Genomic DNA, 6,319 nt, shown 5'->3' on the forward strand with positions numbered 1-6,319 from the left:
GTACTCCAGCCTGGGCAACAAAGCGAGACTCAAACAAACAAAAACCCAAAATACTCATTATACCAGGGAGCCATATTTGGGGGTGAAGCTCCCTGTTTTCCTTCACATGACACAAAAGCCTTCATAAGGAAATGAAGATTTGAAGAAAACTAGTTAAACCTGAATATTTCAATGCAAAATTTGATGAAGAATAGATAGTCATGGAGAAACATGATAGAACTAAGAGTATGATCTAATGGTAATAAACTGGGAGGACTTAATGAGGCCTGTGTGTTCAGATTCCCCTGGGTGTCCCTCTGTCTTCAGAGATGAGGGTGCTCATTTTCTCCCGCTCTAGGGAAGGCACCTATCACATGAAGTTCTCATGACGTGCGTCAGGAAAGGTTAGAGTCCTTCCTAGGTTTTATCACCTGATTCAGGGGAGAAGGGTGGGGCGGGGGAGAACGGTCAAAGTGACCTTCCTGCTCCTGTTTTTTTCTCACATTCCTTCATCTTAAACTATTCAATAGGCTGAGATGCAATATTTTCGGGTATTGTGCCCTGAACTCCATGTCACCTTCATGGTTTACTACTACCCACCATCCACCTCAAGGAGTTGCACCAAGAATGATCCAGAGAGTGAGAATTTGGGTAAGAGAGAGGGCACATTCAGCTCAAACTAGAATCTGCACTTCTAAAAGCCATAGACCATTTGTTGTTGTTGTTGTTGTTTTTGTGTTTTTGTTTTTGTTTTTAAGATGGAATTTCACTCTTGTTGCCCAGGCTGGAGTGCAATGTCGTGATCTCGGCTCACTGCAACCTCTGCCTCCCGGGTTCAAGTGATTCTCCTGCCTCAGCCTCCCAAGTAGCTGGGATTACAGGCACCTGCCATGACTCCCAGCTGATTTTTTTTGTATTTTTAGTAGAGACGGAGATTCACTATGTTGGCCAGGCTGGTCTCGAACTCCTGACCTCAGGTGATCCACCCGCTTTGGCCTCCCAAAATGCTGGGATAACAGGCGTGAGCCACCGCACCCGGCTGACTCTATTTTTTTGAAGTAATTATATGTTAGGCCAATAAGATCTTAAAATAAGCCTTGAATGCAAATTTGTACCGAGGACATGAATACAGATTTTCATTAACCCAACTGTCTACTACCTTGGCAGGGTTTACTTCCTGAGGAAACATAACAGCTAATGTTCATATCTGACAAAAGACCAGGCTATATTTAGCCTTCTGGCTGGTTCTCAGCCATTCTCTGCTTGACAGATTCCCAAACTCATTCTGCTCTTTTGTGATGTACGTAAAGCCTGCTTGCACATCCAGAGAAAACGAATTGTGTACTTGGGATTTGTTTAAGCTTAAATCAGCAAAGTGTCTGTTTTTGGTTTTTTGTTTTGGGGGGTTTATTTGAAAGTTGTTTGAGGACCAAAAACAATCTTCTTCCTGAAGAAAGAAAATACTTCACTGTGCCAGAAATAAACATGTAAAGCCCAGTTGGCTTGGTTCTGGCTATGTAAAGAGGTAGGGGCGTGAAGGGAATGTACCAAGGGAACGTACCAAGGGAACTGGGTGAAAGATCAGAAGTGGTAAAAGGAAGAAAAGACAGAAATGGTAACTGGTAAAACAAGTTTTAGAGGAGCCAGTCTGGAAGTTTTCCAAAAAGGCCAATGAAGTTCTAGTTAGCAAAAAGGAAAAAGAAAACAAAAAAAAAAAAGGCCAGGCACAGTGGCTCATGACTGTAATGCCAACTCTTTGGGAGGCCAAGGCAGGCAGATCAGCTGAGGTCAAGAGTTCGAGACCAGCCTGGCCAATATGGCGAAACCCTGTCTCTACTAAAAATACAAAAATTAGCCAGGTGTGGTGGTGCATGCCTGTAATTCCAGCTACTTGGGAGGCTTAGGCAGGAGAATTGTTTGGACCTGGGAGGCAGAGGTTGCAACGAGCTGAGATGGAGCCACTGCACTCCAGCCTGGGTGACAGACCAAGACTCTGCCTAAAACAAACAAACAAACAAACAACAAAAAAGGTGGGGAATGTGGGATAATTCGGCTGACTAAGAAGTTCTCATGGGAGAAATAAGATCCCAACAAGAGGAGAAAAGCCTTAAAAATATATATAGTCTGAATATCACCTTTTAATTAAGCTGACTTCTGAGAATAATGCTCTTTTAAAAAATATTTTAAGTATATCATTAGCAGTTTTGGGCAAACAGCAAACATTCTCATTTCCTGGCTTTTCTTTCCCTGAAGTTTGCATTTTTAAGAGGGATGGTTCCTTAGGTAAGACAAGGGAGAGAATTGACAGGTACAGAGAAATACTGAAAGTTTTTAGAGGTTCAGGGTAATTAATAATCAAATTTCTCTTCTGAGTACAAAGTACCTTTTTAGCTCAAATGAGAAGGCAGAAAGCCAACCAATAAAACGACAAAAAAAATGTTTTTAACATGCTCTGAATATAAACCAAAATCTTAATCCAAAGGTATATTCAACAAGTGACTCAAGACTCAACTAATAAGCCCCTTTATGGCTTTAACCAAGATGGCCTTTCCAAGATCCAGACCACTCTTACAGGACAGCCAAAGAAAGGAAAGCTTAGCTAGCCACAAGTGGATGTAAACCCACATTTTAGTTCAGCCATATTCTTGAGGCTCTCAACTTTCTGTTTGGCTGCCTGCAGCAAAGAAAGGTGGGATAACCTACATGCCCCTGATAAATGGAGAATCCAAAAGAGAGAACAGTCAGTAAGACAAAACAGGAAAACAAAAGTTGTCCATAGCAGTGAAACCACCTTTGCAAAAATTATGACTGAGCAAATTATTACAGTGAAAGAGATCTGACCTAACCAATTTTGTCTGGCTTCTAACCTCCAAGCTGTCCTTGTTCATTTCTAGGTGTAGGCCAAACTAACTTGGGGGGAACTTAGTTTATAGTTCAACTTTGAAACACAGATAATAACAGCCTTCTCCAAAAACAAACCCCCTTCTTGTCAGGGGGCTATACTGCCTTTGTAGGGCTAACAAATTAGCCACAGGATTAGAAATTATGGCTTAGGAGTCATTGCTGTAAAATCCGAGATCAGTGTTTGAGATATTTTGCAGACCCTGCATTGATTGATACACCAGCCGATGCCACCCAAATTGATAAACTGGGTCATCTGATTTTGTGTCATCCACCCAGGAACTGACAGCACAAGAGGACAGCTTCAAACCCCTATGATTTCATCTTCTACCTGACCAATCAACACTCCCTGCTTTCTGACTCTCTACGCACCAAATTATCCTTTAAAACTCCAATTCCAAAATTTTGGGGGAGACTGATTTTAGTAATAACTTTGTCTCCCCATGTGGCATGGCTGGCCTCACATCAATTAAACTTTTTCCTTACTGCAATGCCATGGTTTTTATTTGTGCAGTGGGCAGGAAGAACACATTGGGCAGTTCCAAATTTGAGGGCTCATCCAGGATCACCCTTGTGACTCCTGCTTGTGGTTTGGTAGCCCCCTCTCCAGTGATGGATCTAGAGGCCAGCCCAAGAGGCTACCTAATTCTCTTGGACTGGAGGCTGTCTCTGGCACTGTTTCTACTGGCAGGGCATTGCCAATCCATGGTGCAGGGATTTCATTGCAATGGAGAAAAAGTCCTATAACTGTAACCCCATCATTAGATGTCTGTCTGTGGTCCTATCATGGGATATCTGATTTGGTGCATATTCTAGGTGCTTCCAGCACCTCCTTTCTTCTCCTGATTGGTTTGGCTTCTTCTGGGGTCTTGGTTCAGCTCCTTTAAGGGGCTTGGCTGAATCTCCCTAAATAGTAGGAAGAGTCTTGGTTCAGGAGATTTTTCCTCAGTCAGGAAGATTTTGGGGAGATTTCTCAGGAAGAGAGTAGGTGGTTAGTTTGGAAAGAATACTTAGAATTATTGGTTAGGGATCTTTGTTTAGAAGGTCTTCTGTCTGTCTTGTGTTTGTTGTGTTTGTGTTTGTATATATGGAGGTGATCTCTGAAGAAAATGCTAATGGAAGTCAAGCAGGCCTAACTTGGAGAACCCTCCTTATTTGGTCACATTAGGTAAACCCTGAAGCAATTGTTAGCAGAAGCTCCACAGGTCTGACACAGGGTGACCATCTGCTCTTCATCTTGTCCACAGATCACCCACTGAATTTGCAGTTGAAGGTCATCTCTCCCCACCTTGAGTGGATCAAAGATGACAGGGATGAACAGGGGCAAATTTGAGCCTTGCCAGGTCAATATCAGGTGCTGAGCAAGGTGACTAGTGTCTATTTTGTTATATGTATTTTGCTTTGGCTGGGATGGAAAATGTTCATTTGTTCCCCAGGCAGTCTGTTGGGCAGCATCTTGCAAAATTGACAGGCTTTTGCCTATGGTTTTATGAAACAAAAGGAGATGATTTTCCCTTGTGATGCTTCTTGGCTCCCATGGTCCTTGGAATAGAGGGGGAAAAAACAAATTTTCAGTACTTTCATGGAGAGCTAATATATTCTTGAGGTTTGCTAATTCAGTATCAAGCAGAACAGGAGTTAATGCATGGACTGAACTAATAGAAGACTGAAGTTATCTCTTATGATTTTTTGTTTAAAACATTTACTGATTCTTTATGTTTTGTTTTTAGAGTCAAGAAAAAGTTTTTTTCTTTTGAGCTAATTACAGCTTTTATCAATTGAGTAAAGTATACTCTGTGAGAAAAGCTTGGAGCATATTTCTTTCTCTCTACCTGATTTCTCCGGAATTTGGAAACTATTTGTGATTATTAACTTTATGGCAGTATAGTTATTTGCCTACATGTAATAATAATGTTTGCTTTTGTAACAGGACATCGCTGGAGACACTGATTATTTTACCAAGGTTTTGACTGCAATGGCATACTTTCATATACAAACAGACTGCTTTAAGAAATCAAAGTTGACTTATAGGGCCAATAAAACCCCTGGTAAAAACTGGCCTTAAACCTTTTCTATGCAGTCCCTGTCCAGGGTTCTCGATCTGTGGTAAGTGAAGAATATCATTTTCTGACAAGCCCAGGAGCCCCAAGTTATCTGGGAACCTCAAGGAGAGGAATTCACCCAAGGATCATACTGATATTTGCAGGCACAGATAAATCCATGGCTGGGCTCAAGGCTTTGAAAAATCTAAGCTGAAATTCCTTATGGAATAAAGTTCCATTAAAGCCAATTTTCAAAAAAGCCTATATGGCAAATAATTATTCTTGCTGACTTTATGCAAATATTCATGCCAAGTATGATAAGACTAACACTTATTTTGCAAGCAAATTTGTTTTTAATAAAAATGGGGACTGCAGAGAGACAAACTGTATTTCAGAGAAAGCTATAGTACCTCTGTCGTTAGATTCTAGTCTTGTCCACTGCTTTTGAGTTTTTATTATTTTCTGCAATTTAGACTGATTCCTGAATTCTTTCTGGGTTACACGTCCCAAAACTAATGCTTTCAAATCGTTCTTTCATTTTTCTGACTTGAACTCAATGAAATTGCTGCTACATCTTCCCTGAGGCCCTGAAAGCTGAAGCTTATTCCTTGTGGTACAGGCAAGAAAAACATGTCAGATTGCCACTGCCTTTCTCCTCTATAACTAAAGATGCTTTGAATCTAATGTTTCAATAAATTATGCCCAACATTAACCTTTGTTTTTCTTCTGTTTCCACAGAAATGCCTCCTATTAAAAGCTTGTTTGCTGTCATCACATACAGAAGCCTAGCCCATCTGCACTGCCACTTCCTGATATGGTAAACAGCTATTTAACTGAACTGATCTAGTCTCAGGACTAGGAAACCAATTAAAAATATATGGGTTGGTATATTTAAATTTGCCCTTTCCTGTCTATCCTAATCAGTCTTTCTAATAACCTTTGACCCAAATACCTCTCTGCTAGAGACCCCATTTCTGATTGATTCTTCGTGCTATTCACCTGGATCCCTCAGAGCTTCAGATCAGTTCTACGAAGGCTTCTGAAGCTAGGACTCTCACTCCTTACCCTAGAACTCATTATTTACTTTATAGCTCATTTAAATGCTGTGCTAAAACGATAGAGAAGAATACCAATGCCTTTGTCATGCAAGCCTTGAAACCCCGATTAGGCACCCTGAGTGTGTGCAGACAGCTGCAAGGCAGTTCCACTCCTCTTACCTTGGAGTCAGCTCCTACTCCCATCATGCCACATGTCAGCAAGAAAAAGCTAGAGTGGTCATTGTGCTTTTTCCATCTTCATAGCCCACATCTTAAGAATAAGGTGTTATAAAACCCAAAGAGAGAGATTGAAACTGCCTTTGCAAAAATTACTGAAAAAATTATTACAGTGAAAGAGAT

Source organism: Gorilla gorilla, chromosome 9 (genome assembly GCF_029281585.2).
Source record: "Gorilla gorilla gorilla isolate KB3781 chromosome 9, NHGRI_mGorGor1-v2.1_pri, whole genome shotgun sequence".
In the NCBI taxonomy this organism is placed as follows: Eukaryota; Metazoa; Chordata; class Mammalia; order Primates; family Hominidae; genus Gorilla; species Gorilla gorilla.